This window comes from Sphaeramia orbicularis, chromosome 4, assembly GCF_902148855.1.
Source record: "Sphaeramia orbicularis chromosome 4, fSphaOr1.1, whole genome shotgun sequence".
Taxonomy (NCBI): domain Eukaryota; kingdom Metazoa; phylum Chordata; class Actinopteri; order Kurtiformes; family Apogonidae; genus Sphaeramia; species Sphaeramia orbicularis.
In genome coordinates this window covers 43,219,256-43,244,725 of record NC_043960.1, presented here as the reverse complement: position 1 = coordinate 43,244,725, position 25,470 = coordinate 43,219,256, and the positions used below count along the sequence as shown (strand labels likewise).

The 25,470-nt window shown below is 39.9% G+C and overlaps 1 long non-coding RNA gene across 1 annotated transcript in view; it reads right to left on the bottom strand.

The window, feature by feature from the left end:
* LOC115417562 (uncharacterized) overlaps positions 1–25,470 on the bottom strand; it is a 49,122-nt gene that overhangs the window by 10,129 nt on the left and 13,523 nt on the right. The gene's annotated exons all lie outside the window — the stretch shown is intronic.

Below are 25,470 nucleotides of genomic sequence, written 5' to 3'. Positions count from 1 at the left end.
GAAATGGTACAAGGTAAGCAGTGAACTGATAGGTAAAAAAAAAAAAAAAAGTAAGGTTAAAGAAAACTGAAAAATAATGTGTATTTCAGAATTATACAAAAAGGCAAACAAGAAATGGTTAACAACTTAAAGCAGTTCTGCAGCAATGGAGGTTGATCAAGCCCCGAAAGTTGATGCTACCAATTCCTACAGGTGTCCCAATGTTTCTTAATTACTTCCAACCCCCCTCTGTCTGCATAAAGTAGTGTGGAACACACTTTGGTACATACCATTGTGAGCATTATTTGAACAGTACTGTACTGCAGAAAGTAACTGTGTTAGTCTATAAACTGGCGAGGAAAAGTCAATTAACGATTAAACACTTAAAAATGTAGGTCTTCCTCCAGAGAAAATTGCCAAGAAGTCAAGGTGTCAGTAAAGTTCAGTTTCCTTTACCATCCAAAGGCACTCAGAAACTGGGGGAAATGCTGACAGGAAGAGGTCCTGGCAGAGCCAAAGCCACAACAGAATCAGAAGACAAGTTTCTCAGAGTCAACTGCTTGCGTGATAGGCGACTCACAGGATAACAGCTTCAAGCACAGCTCAATAGTGATCGTAGTAAGCAAGTCTCAGTTTCAACTGTGAAGAGAAGACTTCCAATTGCAGGTTTGATCAGTCCATAACACCTTCTTCCAGTCTTCAGTAGTCCACTGGTGGTGTTTCATAGCCCAGGCAAGCCTCTTTTTCTGAAGTCTCAGCAATAGCTTTCTTACTGCAACTCGACCCATCAAATATATGTATATTAGGGATGCACCGATACCACTTCTTTCCAGACCGAGTATGAGTACGAGTACTTACATTTGAGTACTTGCCGATACCGAGTACCGATATGAGTACTTAATAATCCCATTCCAATTCTTAGTTCCGTTTTGTAAATTGGCTTTATTGTCGGTTGTCATTAGTCTGACTGGAACAAGGTGTTGCTACTGACATTTAATGCATTGGAATGAGCGTTTCTCAATTAATCCACCAGGGGGCACCGCTCTGAATAACCATACTGGACAATACCACGAAGAAGAGTAAAGTTTTTTTGAGAAGAAGAAGAAGAAAAGTCAGTAATAACAAACATGGAGGTTACAGAGGCAACACTAATGTGATACTAATATTGCAGCGTTTTCGCTAGTAAGGTTTAAAAGTGAAGTTTCAGCAGGTAGAGAAAAGAGAAATGAGTGATAAGTTTAGTTTCACTTCCACTGGCGTGGTCCGCACTGCTCTGTACTCCCGGTGTCTGACTCTGTCTGGGTACGCATCTGCCAGCACCTGAAAATGGATAGAATGTACGCAGAGGATGGACAGAACGCTGCGTCCATATCTGTCTGTGTCTTTACACGTTACTTGCAGTCAGCGTTGCTTTATCACTGTCATTTATTTTGGAAAAATCTCCACACTCTTCACACATTATTCCACCGCTGCGTACCTGCTGCACTGAACTGTGAATGTCACACGGCCGTAAGTGGTATCGGTGCATTTGTATCGGATATCTTTTACGAGTATGCGAACTGAGTATTGGAGTCAATGCCTGATACTCGTATCGGTGCATCCCTAATATATATATATATATATATATATATATATATATTAGGGATGTAATGACATGAAAATTTCATATCACAGTTATTGTGACCAAAATTATCACGGTTATCATTATTATCACGGTATTGTTGAAATGTGCTCAAAATGTTCAAAAAGTACTTATACACACACTGACATAATATAACCAAGTTGTATTTTCAAAAAAAAACCCTCATAAAGTAACATGCACAATGTACTTTCTGTTGCAGAAACATTCAAGTAATAACATGTAAATAACAAACATACAAATGTGCATTAAAAGTTGGCCCCTTATGGCCACGAGATATCTGCACCAGGGGGGGGAACTGATAGGATTTGATCAATATCAATGGCATTATCAGTTCTGCTTATCAATCCAATTCCTTATCAATTCTCCTATTGATTCCTGAGGTGTTTTTGAGTGTGAAAAAAAGTAATTGGACAGGTCTTAGTGGAGTTTGTTTGAACATTTCCAATCAAATCATTCACAGTGTCACACATATACACTATTGTACATACAAACAGAAAGTGAAACACAGTCATAGTTTTTGTGAACTATTTAATGAACAAATGTAAATATTCTGAAAGAATGAGGATTTAAAACATGTTAGGCTGATCGGATCCAGACTGGTCAGTGGTTCACTCCTTGTGAGAGACTGACAACCACAACAGTGTCATATGGTCCAGTTCCTCTGGAGGTCAGTCAGTGGATTTCCTGTTGAATGTCCTTCAGTTCATAAAGCCCCCTCTCCTTTTTTCAGTTCACTCATTTGGGCCCATTTGAACCGACAGGAGTTTGTCCTGAGTATCTATATTCAGACGGTTTCAATGTTGGGTGAGGATCTGAATTGGGGGCCGGGGAGGGGTTAACACTAGTGTAGACCGGGTCTGTGCATTCACTTGCTAGGACAGACCGAGTCCGTGCACGTGCTTGTTCGGACTGAACCCTCAGTCGGACAGACTGGGTCCGTGCACATGGGCTCCGACAGACCAGGCCTGTGCGCTCGCGCGCTCTGACGGACCCGCAGTCGGACAGACCGGGTGCGTTCTCCGTCGGACCAGGTCCCTGCAGGAGCCGCAATCCCGAATCTCTGGAGCTCTGTCTGGTGCAGGGTGCCTTTAGCCATGGTTTTCAGAGGCCAAACATTACAAACTGCGCACACATGCCTGGTGTGCCGCTGCTTCTTCAGGAAATGAACAGTACCGTGAGTCTTCTAGGTGCAGTAATCGAACACAGTTATCATAATAATCAGAATTTAAACGGTAATACTAACCATTGGAAATTTTACCGCAGTTTATCATTATATCGGTTATCGTTACATCCCATATATATATATATATATATATATATATACATATACATATATATATATATATATATACATACATATATACTTATATATATATACATATATATACACATATATATACATATACATATATATATATATATACATATATATATATATATACATATATACACATACATATATACACACACATATATACACACATATATATATATACACATATATATATATATATATACACATATATATATATATATACACATATATATGTATATATATACATATATATACACACATATATATATACATATATACACAATATATATATACACACATATATATACATATAATACACCATATATACACACATATATATATACATATATATATACATATATATACACACACATATATATATATATATATATACACACACATATATATATATATATATATATATATATATATATGTGTGTGTGTGTGTGTGTGTGTTACCTGTTGATTTTAGAAATGTCCTACTTGTTTTGTCCAAGTGTTTTCTTGTTTCATTCAGTTTTACTAATGTCAATTTGGACGATGAACAGAAATTTCAGTTTTATAGTATAGTATAGTTTGATAGTACATATACATTGTTTTCATCATATCTGATAACTCACTCGTTTTCTTCATTTTGATTGAATGTTGCGACAGGCAGCATACATGACTTTCATCTTGTTGAGGTCCAATAAGTGGATTCCATTTTGATTTGCTCTATATCATTTATTATGTCGTCCGTGATTAAAAGTCTAGCTTCTTTCCAAACTGATATGAAAGCATTTAACATTATAACAATTTGTGGCCATGTTGCTCAGCCTTAACAATAAAAAAAAAGTACTGAGTGTAGAGACTGAATCAAGACGAATGAATAGTAAATGACAACAAGTACAACAACAAGGGAGTTCCAGACACTGAACATGTTGTGGGTCAATAAGGTTAACAGGTTAAGTGAGGCATCAGGTTAGCTTCATGAAGACGATCATGGCCATGACAATATATGTAAGTATCACTGTTGTATAAAGAACTCCTTCCGGCTTCACACAGAAAGCTACACCTTGATCCTTTCCTCTCGTGTGCATGTTGCTATTAGTCCTTATTGTAATTCTTTCCACAGTACATTCCCCAGGCAGTGGTGGATGGCCTGGTTGTGTGTTAGAGCACAGCAAGCATCAAACCCAAATAGGGACAAAATCTCATTATTTCTCAGCAGGCTGCATAATGGGTCAGGGGGAAAGAGACAAAAAAAAAAAAAAAAAAAAAAAAAAAGAATCGACATTTTGCTATGCTACTACGAATGAGCGAGCATAAAAAACCATCAGAAATCTGATTGCAGCACTTATGGGAAGCTAGCCCGGCGCTGTTAAAAATGACCTGTCGCTTTGTAGCCTGCTCCCCACGGCATGTCGCTCAGCTTCATTTTAACTACAATAGGCTGCTTCACATTCAGAGAACTGCAGCCAGAAAATATGCAAAGCAACAGGATTGCTTCAGGTTGTAGGACTAGACCTGCTTGCTTCAAAGGCTAAATTATTCTTTCCTTTGTTGCTCAGTGGGCAACGCTTGACTCCAACATGGTAAAAGGTTGGGGATTAATTCCACTGAAATCAATTTGATGGTAAAGAAAAAAAAAAAGAAACAAACAAAAAGAAATACAGACATTATGTATCAGCTGAAACATAAATATTTTCTATTTGTATAAGAAACCATTAAGACCTGGATTACGAAAGGACTAAAGGTGTCAGTTCTGTTGTTATGGCCAGTGGTTGTTTTGTTATGGTAATATTAACTTTGGTCCGAACTAGAGCTGAGCGATACGGAAGAAACTCATATCACAATAATTTTTTTCGTATTAGATGATATCAATATGTATCATAATATAAATCAGATCACTATTTTTGTCCAGCTTAAATTTTCCGTTACTCATAAATTAGTTGTGAAGTCATCAGAAGGTTATTTTTGATTTAAATATGATTTATTTTCTGTCAGACGTTGAACTTGACAGATGTGCTGAAGAACATTTTACAACTGTTTCAGATAAATAAAACACATATTTAACATATATTTAAAACTAAACTAAATGTATGTCCAGCAGGTAAAGCTTTCAAGTTTTAAAAGAGAACACAAACAGACCATCTTTACGAAACAATGCTGGGGGTATAATAAGTGTGGGGGGGTCATTCCTTAACTGCCATAACTGGTGTAAACAGAAAATGAAACGTAACATGCTTTGAATGTCTGACTCACGGCTTCTATGCTGCACCCTATTTTCAGTAACCCGGTCAACCCAAGGTCTCGGTCACATTTTCTCCTGAGGGAACACTCACTGCCTCCCACTGCAGCCCAAACATTAGCGTGTGTGCTGCGGCTGCTCTTACGCCTGTGCTGTGTGCATCAACCTAACTTGCTGTGGTTCTAGCGTGATCGGTTCTGTGTGGCGCTACTTAACTATAATTGGCTGTTCTCATGTCTGTCAAAACATGAAAGAATGAATTCTATCAAAATTGTATCGAGCATCTCTCATATGTCTATCGAGGAAAAGTTATATTGCGATATATATCATTATTGTTTTATCGTCCATACCCTAGTCCAAACACAGAAGGTGACATTAGTACCTCTTATAGTTCCAGTGTGTACTATTCCAGGAGGATGTAATTGCGTAAATGGAATATAATATCTATAATTATGGTTAGTGGATATCACAAAATGACATTGGTGCTTTCATCAGTACATGCAAGAATCACAGAGGGAGCTGATTCAGATAGACTTCCTCCTTTTAATCTCCTAGCTGATAGGCCATGAGCTACTGTGAGGGCGATGTGTCTGGTGTCGTTTCAACATTTTCGCCTTTTGTCGTCATCTTCGTTAGCAATTCATGCTCCAACATTTTTTTTGACGAAACTACTGTTGGATTCATTTCAAATTTTTACATAGGTTCCTTTGGACAAATTCCACCAGGTTTTGTTCAGAGTTTAAGAAATACTGATTTTTTGAAGAATTTTTAATTATTGAAATGTGCCTTTATTTATAATTGGTCATAGTCTGATGGTTTATAACATGGAAATGATTACAGATATCAGTATTACTATTGAGCACTGATAGGAAGTCATAAATGGACTTTCATTAATTAGGTGATAGGGCTGGGTAAAAAGCGATTTGATCAATCTTAGATCGATTTTATTTTAATTTTGCGTAATCGATTAATAGTTGAATGAGACTGATTTTTCAGAGCAGGACCAGGAGTACGCGGAAGCGCAGCTGGCTCCATCTTGTGAACCCCTGGGGAAGACGGGGTGTCTTGGTCTCGCTTGCGATGGCTTCTGGAGCGGAAAAGACGTGAAGGAAGGATGGGGAAAACCCCTCGTGCTGAGTCCCCCCCGGCCTCAAACTCGAACCCGCAGTGTGAAGGAACTGGCTGCCCGGAGGTTCCTCCGAGGCGAGTCGCAGAAGCTGTTGTTTTTGGAATAATAACTTGGATCCATACTATCACCTATGGTTGAGTATGGAGTTAGAGGAATAGTAAGCGACAATGTCTGACCGCTACACTATCCCCCCCGCTCCCCAACCAACAATCACGGAGCGCACCCCACCCCTGCTCCAATCACAGAGCGCACCCCCCTACCCCAGTGAGTGGAAGCCACCAGCCATAAAACAGAATAAAGATGATGAAAAAGTCTGTTCTGAGCCACTGTAGAAATATGGTAAGTTCTGTCCCTGTACATTATTTCAGAGCAGATTCAGCTATTTACTGCTGAAATGTCATATTTATTTCCTTTCTGATACAAACATTGATGTGTTGCATGACTGTGGTAGTCAAATAATCAGGTTACAACTCAAAATTGTAACTTGGTATCACTAATTAATCTGAATCAATCAATTAATACTGAATCGAATCGATATTGGATCGAATTGAATCATGATTAATTGATTCAGAACCTTATGATCGAAATCGAATCGATTATGGAAATTGGCCATGAGACCCAGCCCTATTAGTTGAGTTCTCCTCCTGTGAAAGTACCAACCTCACAATTCAAGTTGGTATTGATTCTTGATAGAACATGCCAGTGAGATACAGGGCCACTGGTATTTTTTCTTGTCTAATAGTGGGTGGCATGATGTGTTTACTGTTCACTTAGTGCATACCATCACCCACTATATTTGAGTGTGGACGGGAGTTCATATCTCTGTTCAAGTCTCTGACTAACTCTGCATTCTTTGCAGCTACTGTAACAAAGGTACATAACATAAACACTGGATGTTGTCTGGGATAAAACTGAAAAAAAAGAAGGTCTGTTCAGAGCTACAGTAGTACAGCGGTACAACACGAAAGACCCTATGGAAGGTGACCTCGTTTCTGTGTGGACATAAACAGCTCATTCTAACATAAAAAATACACTTTTTTGTGTAATTACACACAAATTAAACCATATTTATGAATAAAATATAGGAATGCACTGATTTATCTGCAAATATCAGTATCAGCTAGGGTTGTAACAATGTCACAGTGTTACGATTAATTGCACTTATAATTGTCACGGTTAATTAATCCACAAAGCTGCCAGAAACCATCTCATAAAGTACAGCAGATTAAGAGCGGAACCAAAGACATGCCAATATGCGCTTCCCACACGGAACGAAAGCAACGTTACAGAAGCGCTGCATTGTGCCAGTATCGACATTTCCTGAAAATTTCCTGAAAATCCATCCATAACTTTTTGAGTTATCTTGGTAACAAACAAACAAACAAACAAACACGCACACACGCATGCACACAAAGCAAAGTGATCACAATACCTCCTGGCCGAGGTAACAAGGTGACCATCTGTCTCAGGAGACAGACGTATTTCTGAATTGTCTTGACTGTAAATATATTTTCAATGTGAGCTCATTTTTGTTTCCATAGAGTTTGCGTTCACGACCGTCATCTACACAGCTTCAGGCTACCATTGTGCAACCCATTCACAACAATCTGGCTGCATAGCTTTGGTAGAGTAAGGCCATTCTTCTCCAGCAGTTCAGACTGTCATACAAGATTCAGGAGGGTTAACTTGTGAATTGATGCAGGAAACATGCACCGTTAGTCATAGGGCAAACTGCATAAAATAGTCTGATGTACCTGTAGAGTGGGGCCTGGTTCTGGGAGGGGGCAAGAGGGAACAATGCCCCTTAAAACAATGTCCTGCCCCCTCAAATGAAAGCTAGCAAAGTTTCAGGAGGTAGGAAAAAGGTAAATGAGCTTCACAACAGCAGGAGATGTAGAGGAATTAGTAACGCGTGTTAAGTTTCACTTTCACTTTTCAAAGGGATGTACGGTCATATGGTCCGCGTGTACACATTGTGAGGTAGGCACGGCACGGACCACACCCCCATGTATAAACCCCCCACAAAATAATCGTAGTAATTGTGAAATCGCAATTATTTCTCTGACGATAATCATAGCACTAAAATCTCTCATCGTTACATCCCTAGTATCAGCATCTAAAAATGTCTTTCACTAGCTACTTTCATACAGAGATCCCGGAAAAAAGATGAGATGGTGATCCCACCTTTTTTCCACCTTGAGCCAAAGAAGTAACAGAGGTGAGACAGACTGGACTTTAACACAGCGAACCTGCGTTTCCGAATCAACGCATGTTGACGCATGTTTGTGTGTTTGAATCTGAGTTCATTCTAAGATAATGTGATGAAGATCTGAAAGGCTTGAATGTATAAATGTAAATATTTTATATTTATAATGAAAATTTCTTCGTCAACATGGGTAGAATAACAACAAAATAAAAGAAACACAGAGTAACATCAGTATTAGCATTTGCTATCACTTAAAAAGGACATTGGATGAGAATTTTATCACTGGCAAATCACCAGTAAAATTCTCCCAAATTTTACACAATGGGCCTTAAAATAAAATTTTAAAAAAGTTTTAATTGAGAAGTCATTTAAAAAGATTTCCAGAATCTCGTCCATATTCCACATACGTACCAGCAGTGAGCCCAGTGACAACAGCCATTACACTGTCAAATGTCAGGAGAAGTGCTGACATTATCGCGCTGCCACCATGAACACAACCCCATAATCCACACAGACCACAGCGCTGCTTGGAAACACAGGCTGCGACTGTAAAGCTGAATAACCTTTTCCATTATCTCTGCAGCCAGGATGGCATGAACCGACCTCAGCAAACATCACCTGGGCTATATGGGGCTGAGCCACGCGGAGCCTGTGTCAACACAAGGCGCTTTTAGCTGCAGGCAACCATGCAACTCACCCTGCAATGATGGCTCCCTGCACTTGGCTTGGTGTCTCAACCATGTGTGTGTTTGTGTGTGTGTCTGCCTACAGGTTGCCCACCCCCCCCCCCCCCCCCCCCCCCCCCCTTTGCTGGAGGGCAGAGTTGTTGCCCTAGATACAATTTCCTCCCTGTAGCGCAGTATACAAACATTTAAAATACCAAAGTTTCCCTCAGTCAACAGCCCCAGGTTGGACATCCTGTTCCAGAGGGAATACAGAGAGAGAAAAGACAGACAAATAGAAAAAAAACCCACACAAAGGAAACACAGGCAAAAACTGTCTGTGAGAGTGTTATAAAGCCAACAAACAAGAGGCTAGACAGACAATATTTAAACTATTTTCAACCAACCCAGTAAAATATCACAAAACGTCTCTGAAGACTTTTGAGATGGATGGTTTTATTTTCACAAGGACTGTGTGTCTAATAATCTAACAGTGTTAGACTTGTACTCTAACAGGTATTAAACTGGGAAAAAACCTCGACTTATAATTGGGGAATATATGGAAATCTGTGCTTACATTGAATAATGAAAAAATGTTTTTCGTTGGCTCTGCTCAACAAAATGTGGGACAACGCTTTTGTAATAAAGTAAGACGTCTACCTCTGAAAGACAAATGGCAACAGGTTGAATTTTGATGTTTGTGCAAATTAGAACTGGACAATATATTGTTTGAGCTTCGATGTTGCGATGTATTTGTGCGCAATAGTCACATCGCAGGTCATGCAAGGTAGGAGGCAAAGGAACACAACGTGTTCTCATCTAATTTCAAGGGTACCTGACACACTGTACGCAGCGATCCACCAATCACAATCATTCTTAAACAGTTTGGAGTGAGTTGCTGATAAGAATATTGAAAAATAGGACCAATGGCCTTGTAGCTTACCGGCCAAATTAAAAGCTTTGGGAAATGTATCCAGATGCCATTTATAATCACCCAGTCGTGTATTTATTATATTACAGAAATAGCCCATGTTTTGGTCATATTCCAATCAGATCTGTAAAAAATTCAAATTCCAACTTGATATCATTGATACTTACTGATTTATTGGATCAATCTACTTCCTATCTCTTATAATGGGGAAATTTTTCAAAGTCGCACCAAATCCAGAATCAGATCCGGATCAAAATAATTTCAATACCTTGTGTTGACATCATCAAAAAGAAGCTGTATACCAAGTTTGAAGTCAATCAGAACTGTAGTTTCAGAGAAGAAGACGATTGAAATTTTTCCCCATAAGAGCCCATGTTAAATTTTCTGTAAGTTCCCGGATCCAGAAGAAGATCCTGATCAACATGTGGCCCTTATGTTTTGGTCATCTCCCCATCAGGGCTGTACTGTAGAAATTGTAACTTGACATCACTTATATTTACTAAGTTATTGTACCGATCCACTTCATATCTCTTATAATAGGGAAATTTTTCAAAGTCGCACCAAATCCAGAATCAGATCCAGATCCAAATAATTTCACTAACTTTAGTTGACATGATCATAAAGAAGCTGTATACCAAGTTTGAAGTCAATCGGAATTGTAGTTTCGGAAAAGAAGACAATTGAAATTTTTGTAACGGACGACAGATGCCGCCGCTGGACGCCACATGATGACAATAGCTTACAGCCTGTCGGCCGGTAAGCTAAAAATGAGCAACGAACAAGAGAAAATCACCGTAAATGAAGACTTGGTGCCAAAAAGAAAAGCAACTTCAGTTATCTGGAGTTATTTCGGCTACAAGAGGGATGATATTGAAACACGTGTTCTGTGTCAACAGTGTCTTGCACCTGTTACAAGAGGAAACACAACCAATTAGTTTGACCATTTATGTCGGCACCACACAGCTATTATATACTCCTGAGTATTTTTTCATATTGCAATATATATTGCAGGGTTAAAAAAAAATCGCAATGTCAGTTTTTTTCCCAATATTATGCAGCCCTAAAACAAATTAATGTCTTAGTAGATATAACTTGCAAGTGACAGAATAAGGGATTTCAGGATGTCCTCATGTCGGATCAAAAGTATTAAGAGCTCTGATGTGAAGATGAAAATAAATAAATAAATAAACAAAACTTTGGATGTTTCTGCTCAGTTTTTGTTTTTAACAGACTTCTTTGTAAGAACACAGGAAACTATTTTCATGTTTTCAGAGTTTTGTTATTGTGCAGTTGCTAGATAACGTCTAATGATCAGCTCTACTTAATTTCAAGTTTACCAATTAACTAAAGTAACCTAAACTAAGTATTTTCTATAATCATAATAATCATGTCTATAAAAAAAAAGCAACAAACAAACCTGGGGGACATTAACAGAAATAACATGTTTTATCATTACACCCACACTGAGCTCAATGGAAAACTTAGTGCTCTGATATGGGTAAATCTCCACATTTTTGTTATGCTGGTCCTGAAAATCAGTTTGGCACCACTCACTATCATTGTGAGTAGGGGTAAGAACTCTATTCAGGGATATTTGGGCTTTTGGTCTTCCTTCACACAAATCACACTCATGTTGGGTGGAGCCAGACTCAGGATATAGTAACAGTATTTCTACAAAGTACCACTGGAGAATAAGTTCTTTCAGTGGAACAAATGAAGATGTGAATTCAGGTGTTAAAAAAATTGACATATATAAATTTATATAAGTTGTATAAAAATGTGTAGTTGCAGCACCAAGGTTATTGTTGTGTTTTGAGTAGTGAGGAGTCAGACAGCTGTAGATGCCACTGGATGATTATTTCAGCAGTCAAACCAGATCCAGTATAAGCCCAGGTTTCCCCTCCCCACATGCATTATTTTGAACATTTTTTGGCTAACAAACATTTAGAAAAGCTAGAGCAGACAAAGAAATACTGCACCAGAAGCTTATATAAAACTTGCTAAATAAGCCCAACAGGAACCACCTGCATCCATAAGATCTAAAAAAAAGTTGAATTTGGCTCAGGTGGTGTCTTAGGTGCTGTACTTACCATTATAATTGAGAAACCCTGTAAGTCTAGGTTTTATTGTGGTGTAGATGTATACTAGAGTGATGGTATAAAGCAGTAGGGGTGTGTACTGGCAAAAATCTGGCCATATGATACAAATCACAATGCCAGGATCACAATACAATATATCACGATATATCATGATACTGTTAAAAAGGCAATTTTTTTCTATATATTTTTTTAAATGATTATTTCCTTGAAGAATTAAATTACACCAGAAATATGCACAAATACTAAACACAATTTTACTTGATCACAACAGGAGCTAGTGCCATATCACAAATTTTTCCTCTGTGAAAATTTAAATTATGTTTTACAGACATTACAGTTTAAGATCCTGTTCAAATGTATAACATTATTAACATTAATAACATTATTTTTGTCCAATCCCAACACAGGAACTAACATTATTTAATAAAAGAGTGTTAAATAATAATGAATAAAATATAAACAAAAAAGAAAAACAAAAAAACTAAAATGAACCTCCACAATATCTGCATTTGAATAAATAGCTAAAAATATTGATACAGTACTTTTTAATATCAATACAGTATTGTGAAATGAAATATCGCCATATGTTGCAGAACCAATATTTTCTTACACCCTGATAAAGCAGGGGTGTCAAACATACGGCCCATGGGCCAAAACCGGCCTGCCAATGGGTCCATTCTGGCCAGTGGGATGAATTTGTGAAATGCAAAAATTACACTAAACAAATGAACAATCATTTTAGTTCAGGGGCAACATTCAGCCCAATTCAATCTCATGAGGGTCAGATCAGCAAAATACAATCATAATAACCTATAAATACTGTACTACTACACTGTGATCTGTAAGTTGTAATGTACACATGTAAACAATAAACTGAGGCATAATATGGTTAAAATTGCACTTCTTATTTTTTATGAGGCCCCTGAACTAAAATGAGTAGAAATAATATTAATTAAAAAAATATTTGTGACATTTAATCATCAGCTCTACCTGTAGTACTGTGATAGCCCTCATATTGGTAGGACAGCAAAACAAATGTTGTTTTAATTGACTTTAAACCAAAGATATTCAAGTTAACCTCATATTTACACAGAACACTATTGAACAATAACACAGACTTAACAAAGAGCAGCGCTGAGAGCTTTAGGCGTAATTTCCACTGTGCTGCCCTGATACTTCACAGCCTCTCCCAGCCCTGTGCAGCAAACACAGCTAACAGTGTTTATTATCTCTCTCCCTTTCAGTGACCAAAACAAGGTGCTCCATGGGGGCCTGAGAGCCCACAACAGATGGATGCCCATAATGTTAATGAAATACTGCCGTAATATTGTGACACATGCCATCTGCTGTGACAAAAAAGGTGCCTGCACGCTGTGTGGGTAAAAATGTGTTTGTGCAAAAGGGAACCTAGGCTGATGTGTATGTGCATGCGTTATAGGAAAATAGCCTTAGCCACTATGAATGTGACAGAGAAAGACATGTATGTTACTGCAAGAGAGACGGCCTTAACTGTGAAAAGGTGAATTTGAGGGGCAGACTCTATGTGTGTGTGTGTGTGTGTGTGTGTGTGTGTGTGTGTGTGTGTGCGCGTGTGTGTGTGATAAGCCTCCAAGTGTGATGCTTGGCTGCCAGAGGAACAAATATTCACTGCCATGAATCATACAAGGATACACATCAAGGATACCACAGCCCACACACACGCTCGCTCACTCTCTCATGCGAAATTTGCATAGCACGCGCACACACACGCCTGCACACTGCCACACTGCACATGCGCGCACACACACACACACATACACACAAACTCACAGTACCTAAATGTAGGACAATCTCTAATTTGATTCTGCCCCGCTCCTTTGAGACGTAATTAAAGCATTAAAAAGCTTTGTGCGCTGGTGAGGCAATTGAGACAGTCTTCAGCGAATAAATGGGATTCATCGTTTCAGGAAATTGCTGCCCCACCCCCATCCCCCATCCCCCAAAAGCCCACTCATCTTCAACCCCCACCGCACCCCATCTCAAACCCCCCACCACCACCACACACACACCCACACACAAAACCACACTTCCACCCTTCCTGGCCTCATCATCTGGTCCAATCCATGTGAAATCTACTGTGAACCATAATGTCTACTTTAAATAAGAATCAGACTAAGGCTGTTTCTGCTCCATAGATCAGTTGACAAAGGCAATAGGAGAGGATGAAGATTACAGCAGGGGCTTTGCTTTACACACACACACACACACACACACACACACACACACACACATCTCACACACCGGGACCACACCACACTGATTAGACACACCAACAATACATGAATACAGTACATATTTCCAGTGAAGTATTTAGCCACACAAGCGCAGGGAGTACATGTAAACACACACAAATTAACAGCTGGATACGTTGGAAAGCATCCTCCGTATAAATCCTGCTTGAGGGTAGTGGCAGTGTGGGGATTGTATTTCCTAGAGCACTGCCTGGGCTGTTTACATCTCAGTCAGGCAGAGATTCGTGTGGTGTGTATGTGTATGTGTGTGTTTGTGTTGGGGGCAGGAATGGGAGCCTTGGCATTGTAATCACTCACTAATGACTGGATGTTATCTCACTCCCACTTTCAAATGAATGCAGGAGATCTACACTCCACTAACAGTTGGCCTATTTCTCAACGCCAGGCTGTCAGGCTGTTTGCTCCATAGCAACAGTCACAAGGATGATGCCATTTGAGCCACCCGCCTTTTATGTCCATCAAAGATTTCCACGGCCTGGTCTGAGTGTGGAGGAGGGAGACGCAAGACACGTTATTAGTCAAGGATAACACATAAAGACAAATTGATGGAAAAGAAAAGGGTTCACGATGAAAGCGAAACAATAATTCACATTTTTCAGGTGTGTTTGTTGAGAAGATTAGAAATTATAGGCATATGAATGCTTTAGATCGCCGCTTCAGAAATGTTTGTCATGAGAACAATGAATTTTTACATAAAATGTGAACTTTCCTGACCATTTCACATTGCAAGACTTATAAAATGCCATCTTGAATACCTAAATAAGGCATTTAAATAGATATATGTGCAGTATGCCTGATAAATCACAAAGGATTTATTTAAAGCACATGGTTAAATACTTCATGAGACCAAATGGATGCATTTAAGTGGAGATAAAAGGCCATCACATTGTTTTTTCTCCCTCTCATCAATAAAACATATAGGCATTTTAGATGGTTTATAAATGACGCAAAATAAATGCTTCTAGGAGGAGGTCACAGGGCTCTTTTTGATTTTTTTTTTTTTTTTTTTTTTTCTTGAAATGCAGACTTATCTCATGACCCAAACAAAACCTCGTGTGACCCACCTGTGGAATGGATTAGATAAATATGTTTGTGGAAGCTTCCGAAAGCATCTTCAAAAAGATGAGAAGCCTTATTTCAGAGGTAATTCAAAACAACTGCATTGTGGGTGATGACTTTTCTATCTATAGAATGTTCATGTGAGCCACAAAGGGTGAGCATGCAAATAATCAAGTTAATTGAATCAAACAGGGATGCACTGAAATTCCATCCATTCACTGATCATGTGACTGATGCTGGCGGTACAAGCCATTGATATTCAAGTGTAACTTTGTGTTTAGAATCATCAACCATAATAGTAATTCTACAAACTGTAAGATTAACCACTTCTCAAAAATATTTTCTTTGAGTCCAACTCATTTCTCCAAAAATGTTCCTTTCCAAACACTGGGTTGGAACACAAAATGGGTCACCAACTGGCAGATTACCTTACTTGATAACACAATGATATAGGAGTTTATTTCCCTATTTCAATAATAGAAGCACACTGTTTTGTGTCATTTATGTGGAATTTAGGTGCTCGGTACTGAAGCATTAAAAATGAATAGACTAGATATACCTACAACAAAAACATTCTCAGTATAGAGGCAGGTCAAAACAATCTTTCCTGAGCAAAATGGAAACACATGATCGACAGTGTCTTGATAGCAGAAAAAATAAGGCAGTTGAATGTGTACATCAGTATTTGAGTTGTTGGTTTTATGGCTATTTAATGACCAATATATTGGCTTTTAAAATTACTTGTCAGTTTTGAAAGTGTGTGTTTGTCCATGATTTTATGGCTTTTCCCCTATGTGTAAAAGTCAGTGTAACAATACACAGATTATCACACTTCATTAAATTTAAACCTCAAGGACAAACTGAATTTCAATTTTGAGTCTCAAGATGAAAAACTGTAGGACCCCTAGGCCTAAGGTCCAAACTCACCCAAGAGAAGCTTTTCTAGTGATAGTGAAGTCTTGCTGTAACTATGGGTCGCTGTTATGTCATCCGTTAATTATAGTTTGTGTATATTATATTGAAGAGTGACAGTAATGCTTAACGTAGGGCTGCGCAATTAATCAATTTGAAATTGAAATCGTATTGTTTAATTAGGACGATTTTTAAAAGGGAAATCATCAAATCGATTTCATCTCTCTTGTGTCTCTGAGCTGCATGCCTCTGAGCCACGCACCTCTGGGCTACCGTAAGCTCCTCCTCATAACTGTGAGAGCGGTCCTTCATAGAAGTTTGTGTAATGACTACGGACCTTAAATCTGTGATGGGCCCACAGTAGTGATACCAATGTAAGCCGTGGTCCATGCGCAGATCCCCCAATTCAAATATAACTGCATGGGGATCACTCATCTTATGTTGTCTGTGCACAGATCCGTACCGTACTGTCCCCGGCCCAGGTCACAGGGGGAGCAGCCTCAGCAGAGAAGCTCAGACAGCCCTTTCCCCAGGCACATCCATCAGCTCCAGGGGAATCCTGCGGCGTTCCCAGGCCAGCCCAGAGATATAATCCCTCAGGCATGTCCTGGGTCAGTCTTCTCCACACACGGATCCTCCAGTTTATAACCGCATAGGGATCACTCATCTGTGTGGTCCACGCATGCACGACTGATGCCTGTCACTGACTTATCACTTTGATGGGCCCATCACAGAATTTTGGAGGATTCTGTGATACCATCACAGATTTGAGGTAGGGAGCAGGGCCTTGCATTGCGGGGCTGCTCATGAAAACTACATGCCGACCTCTGTGGTCTTTTGTAGTTTTACCCAAAAATCAAAATCGAGGAAAATTAGAGGGGAAAAAAAAAAGTTGCGATTTTATTTTTGGCTAAAATCGTGCAGCCCCAGCTTAAAGTATGGTTACACACGCTTAAAGTATAGTTACACATGCTGGGTTTTAAAGGTACAGGAGACTTTTGTGATGAATTTTTCATCAAATCTGCTGTTGCTGCCGCTGCAGGTGGCTGCGCGAACCTCCATTTCCTACAATGTACGTCGCGACAAAAAATTCCGAAGATGCCCAAGTTACCTCCCGGCTCTGAATGTAAATACGGGTTTGTTTATGGTGGATGGCACCTTGAAATCGTTCACCGTAATGCAAGAGATTCAGGTGAGTAATGACAGAAGGACTTACAGATTCGTGATACTTAGGGTATGACTGAGGTTTTACAGATTTCATAAAAAATTTGTCACGAAAGTCTCCCGCACCTTTAAGTTTAAGACATTTATTAAATTTTGATGTTTATAGTGGGTGGTACTGTCCAGCGAGTGGATGCCGAGCCCTTTGCTCTGCCGTCCTCTCCACTGTCACCTGCGTAAAACACACACGAAAACAGCGTATATTATTTAAGTGTTTATTATAGTGTTTCTAATATTGTGTGCATGTGCAAACGTACCACGAATAGTGTTATAGTGCCTCCGACATAGTGTCTGGCCAAAAGAATCCCCGGGGTCTCGAACACTACTTAAAGGTTCCAGAAGGGTGACTGCACATGTGAGGTTGAAGGAGGGGTTTCTGGTTTGGGTTTAAGTGTGTGTGTGTGTGTGTGTGTGTGTGTGTATCTATATATATATCTTTAGCATAGTGTTGTTTTGGGATATGGGTTTGTGTTAATATTTGTAAATATATTGTTTGAGTTTGTATTGATTTTAAAAGGTAGAAGCAATGTATAGTTAGGTGTGTATATTTAATCTCCCCCTGCGTAAAGTGGCAGTACCCAGTCACATGCACAGCACACTTTTGTATATATACTAGTCAGTCAGTGTCTGTATAGAAATGGTGGAGGCTGTATTTGGTCACTGTGTGCAATAAAATTAAAAAAAAAAAAAAAAAAAACACAAGTGTTTTGGTGCTACACCAGGGTCTAACCTCCCCCTTAAAACACGCCTTGACCACTCCAGCTATCACACTTGCCCTCTCCATTGTGATCATTACCTCACATGCCATATGTTTTAATACGTACTGCAGGTCAAACCTCTGTGCGAAACTCCTGCACAACATAACATGCTGAGCCAGACGCTGAAAGCTTAAGCTGTTTGCTAATATACCAGCATCAAACAAGATCACATCCTCCATCTAAGAATAGCTCCAACCAAACAATTCCATCTAAATATCCCGGATTAGTGTTTGGACTAAAGCGTATGTGCCCAGTCATCTGTGAGAGGGACAGGTCTAACTGGCCTGGTTCCAAGAACACCCCAGCCAACTCTGTCTGGGCCAAACAAACCTTGCTGTGTTAGCTGCTCAGTGTGTGTGTGTGTGTGTGTGTGCGTGTGTGTGTGTGTGCGTGTGTGTGTATGTGTGTGCGGAGGCTGAGGAATAGGATTGTGTCTTCAGCCGCTCTGGACAGGGGCTTTAGAGCGCAGAGAGAGCCTAATCCTGTTTGGGCCAGGAATTTGATTTTGATTATTATCTCTCACGGACCAAGCCAAGGCTTACCCCCATTTCTGTAGCGTTATCCCCACAACACACACACAAATACACACACCTCCCCCTTGCAGCCCAACAGATTTGACCTCGTTAAGACGCTTTAAAGGGGATTATTCTACTTTTATCACTTCGAGTGAAGTGCCCTTGCAAACATAGGCTTGGCATGGCTTGCCCCCACCCAGCCCCACCCCCCATTTGCTGAACTGTCTTGACCCACTGTGCAAAGCCAGCCAGAATTGCACACACACACAGACACACATGCAAACAAACATGACACTTAAGGCACACTGCCCTGCAAACACACATGCAGAAAAATGTACTTGACTCTACCAATAAAGACCCCCCACCCCCCACCCTACCCCCCACCCCACATACACACACACACACACACACACACACACACACACACACACACACACACACACACACACCAAACACACAATCACAGTAAAAGTGTGCAGAGATTGCAAAGCCAAGGGAAATGGGCAATTTGTCAAAAGTGGGGAAAGTGGTGAGGCCGACAGGGCTGTGGGTTTGGAAACCATGGCTGAGATTAAAGCCAGCTTCGTAGAAGGGGGGCTTTAAGATTACACCCAGTACGGCTGTGCAGATGATTGATGCCTGCTTGTAAAAGCCAGGGTTATTACTTACAACAGCCAGAGAAGGAAGGAAGACAGGGAGGAAGGAAAGGAAGATTAGTCCCAAAGTTCACCACAAATAAGTGGACAATGTAAGCAGAAAACTGGATTGCCAGCAAGTAGCTGACTTTGGGGAACCGTAGTTTCATCTGCTCTAAGGTGCCGACACTTAAGTTCTTATGTGTGCTCATATTAAAAGTTTTTAAAGAAAGCCTATGCTCATATTTCCCTTGCTTATAATTCAAGACATTTAATTTAGGCTATCTGTTAATGAGCCCCACTCCTATGCTACATAATAATTAAATTTCAGCATGTTTGAGGCAGCAGAGAGGCTGAGCACAGCCATTCTCATTAATTTTAATAAAACTGTACATGAGGTGTTTTCTGAACACATCTAAAGGCAAAAGCTGTTTCAAACAAATGCACCAAAAGGCTGTAAATCCTGTTCCATCACAGACAGGGCAAGACATCTTCCTCAAACATGCCTGTACTGTTAACATATTTACAGACATGAAAAAGATTTGTTTTGAAGTTGTCTTTCGTCACCTCTCCACCTGGCCAGTTACTGACTAAAGTGACAATGACTGCTTCAACTGTGGTCTTAAAGGTTCTGTGTGTGACACATGGTGACATGTAATAGCTACAGATGGTAATGAACTCAATAGATTCCATCTTCACTGATTTCAATAATTACTTATTAGAGACAGTTTTTGTTTTGGGCTTTTTACTTTACTCTGGTTTGCACTTAAACACAGACGTAGGCCAGGGGTGTTCAACCTTTTATGACTCATGATCTACATTAAGTTTCTAGTCTGTCGAGATCTGCTAGTTATATACATAAATACACCCAGATAGAAAAAAAAAAAAAAGTATATAATATTTTGTGAGTTGCTGAAACATGACAACTAATGCATTTTCCTACCTTAGTGGGACCTCTGGCACTGGGAAGGGGAAGCTAGTTTCTCAGAGTCAAGGCAGTAGAAGCTGGCTGCAAGTTGCAGGCAAGCAACAAGGTAGTCATCTGTCATTGTCATTGGCTTCTGCTACCTCCATGCGTTTTGGCTAACTACGACTCACCTTGATTGTGAGAAGTAGTCTTGACAACAGTTATCAAGACACTGCTGTGGCAGTCAGGTCAGGTCACACGCGCACTGAGGCAAGATTTCAATACACGGGTTCCGCTGTTGTGTACAATTTTTACCTCTATTTTTTTTTTTTACCCCCTAAGAATTATGCTCATGCGCAACCACATTCTTTTCAATGTAAACATCTGGTAGTGAAACCTTTTGTACATTTATTTATCATTTACTAATATCACTTTATTTGGATATTCAAAACTACACAGTTAATGGGGGTAAAAAATAATACAGGTGTAAAACCAGCACACTGTGTGCTGTATCAAATTTAACTACGTAGCGCACATGTGCAAATCAGAAGTACAAAAATAATATGGGGGTAAAAATTGTACATGACATTGCGTCTCCGTGTGGACAGCTGACCTTACCTGACTGACCTGACAGCAACAACAGAGTCTTGACAACTGTTGTCAAGACTACTTCTTGCAATCGACTGACAATTAGTCACATTGACGTAGGCGATGGCAATGGAACATAAAATCCACTGTTAGGAGGATCTAACTGCAGAAATGGAATATTCACTGATTTATTATCACATAATCACACAAAAAGAAGACTTTTTGAAACCTTAAAGTGAGCTGTTTATACTTAAAGACTGGGTTCACCATTTGTGCAATTTGCATCATTTCTGCTGAAGCCCTGAATGGACTTCCTCTTATTTTTACTGTTTTCGTGAGTGGCATTCAGTGTTCAGGTGCATGACAAAAGAAGAGCTACTGACTGAACATGACAGACTCCATGGAAGACTGTCATTATTATGTTATTATGCACTAATGAAAACAGAATTATGAATATTACATATTGGTTCCAGAATTAAATCCTTTCATATCCCTATAAATATAACACAACAGAACTTTAAAAAAAAAAAACTAAAAAATAACGCTTCAAGCTGCTAAAAGTTGTTTCCAGGATGGTCATACATCCTAATTAGATCAACATCACCTTCTTGTAATCATGACACCTGTAGCAACAAGTCTAGACCAACATCACTTAGCATTCTTATATAAAATATCTGCAGACTCAACACCCTGTTACACTCATGCAATATCAGTCAAAGTAACACATCTGATTCAATTCTGTTGTGAAGACTGGGTCTCACTGCAGACACTGGTGTGCACTCAGGTCGATCGCAGAGGTGTCCTTCCAACAGCAGGGTGCTGACAGTGATTGTATGTTCTAAATACAAGCTAAAATCAACCAGTCCCATGTGAGAGCGAGCATCTGCTATAAGTTCCCCATGTTCTAAAGCAAGCAGACTGAGCAAACCAGGTCCTCAGTGCTGTTCTGTGACTCGTCTCAGTGTGTGAATGGGATCTTGGTGGGGATAATGCAACATATTGTTTCAGTTGAAGCCTTAATGTGTTCAGGCTGACAAACAGTGCAGTTAATTCTCTTGTGTGGACTGGTGCAGTGCATTGCATTCTGGCAGGTTTTGGGGCCCGGGCCAGGCCAGGCCAATCAAGCAGCCCCCTGCTGAGTCACTTTGTTCCAGCCCATTGCACAGTTCTGCTACGAGGAAGGCCTGCACCACCCACCGCCGTCAGCCTCCCTCCTTTCCACCTCCCACACACACTCCTCACTGGGAGCCACTGCTGAATACTGATGCAGCCGCCCCACTCTACACACTCCCCGTGTTCCCTCCCACACATATAAACACGCACACATACACGCACCACTTGACGAGCCCATGACTGTGTGTGTTAACATGAACACAAACATACACAAGCACAAACTCATTACCATTTTAGTTTCCTCTCCTCCAGCGCATCCTTCAGTCATGCAAAGAAACGCACACAAACACGCATATGCAATGAAAGAGAATAATGTATACAGACAACAAAAGGCCATCCCACACAAACAAAGCTGTCAATTGCTTATGAATTTGTGAAATGACAGCCTATACTACATTCCACCCCCACGTTAACATGCACGACACATCCATAAATGCAGAAGCACACAAAAAATATTCACATCGATGGCTGCTGCACTTTTGGGCAAAACCAAAAGCACCATGCCTGTTGGCATCTGTATTTATTTACACTCATGTATTTTTCTGGTGAATTAGTTGCACAGCAAAGAAATCCAAAAATACAGAAAACGTGTATAGTAGCACTGATAGATAGTAGTAGTGAACACGCAAGATAAAGACATTGTAAAAGTATTACAGACACGATGGGAAATCACTTCATAGGATACATGAACAGCGTGGTGGCATAGTGGTTAGCACTTCTGCAACAGCTAACTCTGGGTTTGATTCCAAGTTTCCCCTGTCATTAAAATCAGGTGTGTGTGTGTGTGTGTAAATAGATAAAACCTTGACCATGGCACTGATGAAGATCTAGACTTGGTCCCTGAGCTGCTTCCAATTGCTGCTTACTGCTCCTAATGTATGGAATGCTAATGCTAATGTTAGGTACTGTGCGTGTGTGTATTAGGATGGGTAAAATGCAGAGACCAATTATTTCCTAAAGATCTAATAAAGTGAGTTAACCTTTAACATGAGCCAAGAAAAAGAAAGATGATCAACTTGTAGTGGGATTGGGTGACTAACAAACTATCGGTAGAAGGTTTAATCTATATTGGCCGATGGCGACATGAAGCTAATACACTGAAATTGCTGACCTTGAGGGCAAATAATAGCTCAAAAGAAAGACAAAAAAAGAAATCATTGAGGGAGAGCAGGTTGTCTACAAAATGAGGTTGACAAAGAGCTTATGGTAAAGAAGAAGAGCACTTCTGCTATCTGGTTCATTTTGATTAAGGAGCGATGACTGTTGAAAACATACTGAAGAGATGTACAAAAGAAGCAGAGGAACCTAAACTTTAATTTCTTGTATTTTCAGTGTCTTATTTAAATCATTCTTGTGTGTAACTGCCTGAATATTTATGAACCATCTGTTAAAAAAAGTCTGAAATCAGAAAAGTTTTGGGGTCGATGCCAACAGTGTACCCACTACAGCAGAAAGATACAGGATCTGCATATCTCATATGTACATATCAGTATTTATTTATTCATCTTAAGTCACATTGTCATCACAATATTGAACAATGTTATTTTCCTTAATTGAGCAGACTTAGTGTCCCACTACAAGTGTATCATTTCTTTGATAAGGCCAAAACAAAATCTTGACAATGCAATATAAACCAGGATTAAACTGTTATTTAAGATTATTGTACGGTTTGCATGAGTGGACGTTATGGCATGTGGGCTCATCTTTCATTTAATAAAATACACATATATCACCCCTCAGTGACAGATACCTCTACAACATTTGTCATTCTCTGCTTGGTGTAAACTGATACGGATTCTGCACTGCTCCTCTCAATCTTGATGCACACTCCTCTGCATTCTCATTTTTATGTGACAGTGATTCTGCAGTGACGATTATGATATGCTGTCACTATATGACTTACAAACAGTATGTCACTCGTGTTTTACTAAGAAACACCACATTAGACAAGCATACTGCACCACCAGCTAGTGTGGTGGAGGAAAATGTCCAATTATGTCACAGTATGAGCAATAATGTTCTGTTTACCTTTGAGGTTTCCATCGTGAGATTCACATCTGTTTTACCACACACACACACACACACACACACACACACACACACACACACACACACACACACACACAGGAAAAAAAAAAAAAGAGGCATTTCTCAATACATATTCTTGTCTCTTCTTCTTCTTCTTCAAGTACTGATCCATTTAAAAGTTCGCAAAAATCAAGATCTGATGGAATTCCTGTAGGTTGTTCTCGTCTCCTAGCTTAAACAACAGATGCATTGGTTGGTGACTTGTGTGTACTTGGCTGGTAAATATCCGAAAATGCATTTCATGCTATTCTCGAAGGCACCGACAGCTTCTGTGACAACTCAATTCCGAAATGTTTTATTGAGTACATGACCGCCACGAGATATGATACAATGCAGAACAGCGAGAAAATATATCTTTATTGTCCAGATACGGGATTCAACAGAATTTGCTTGTCCAATTTTGAAGAATGTACAAAATGTAAAAAATACATATACATATATACATATATATATATACATATATACATATATATATATATATACATATATATATATATATATATATATATATATATATACTTATACATGACATGTAAATAGTAGTACAAATGTATTAAAATCAAACTGAGTGACAAGTGGTGGACTGCGGAATACGCTAGGGAGCCAATGGCGGAAATACAGCAGAGCCAGGGAGGAAAGTCGATACTGACAAACACCTATAATGTAAAGTTGCTCTGACTAAAGATGTGTAATATTCTTTGTAGCTGTAAATGAATAGTTTAAAAATAATGAAGTTAAAAATAATTGGCAGGTGCCCTTCTTCTTATGTCTTTACTAGGTTTGTTTCCATAACTGCATTTGAAGCCCATTGTTAAATTTTGCATTGGAGAATGTTTATGCGGGCCCCCAGGGCTCTTGGCTGTGGCATCGGGGTGCGCACTGGCCTGCAGCGGGTGGCGGTCTGGGCTGGCCTGGCCGCCCGGTGTGCTGGCTGGGACCCCTGCCTGGGGAGATGGGTGGCTCCTGGGCTCGTGGGGCTCGGGGACTGGCGCCTCGCCTGCCCCTGGGTGGCCGGCCCCCGGTGGGGTGGTGGCGGCTGGCATCCCCTGGCCCCCTGGGGCCTGTGCTCGGCTGCTGTGGGGCCTCTGGCAGGGGCCTCCCTCGACCATCTTCAGGGCGGGCACACTGTT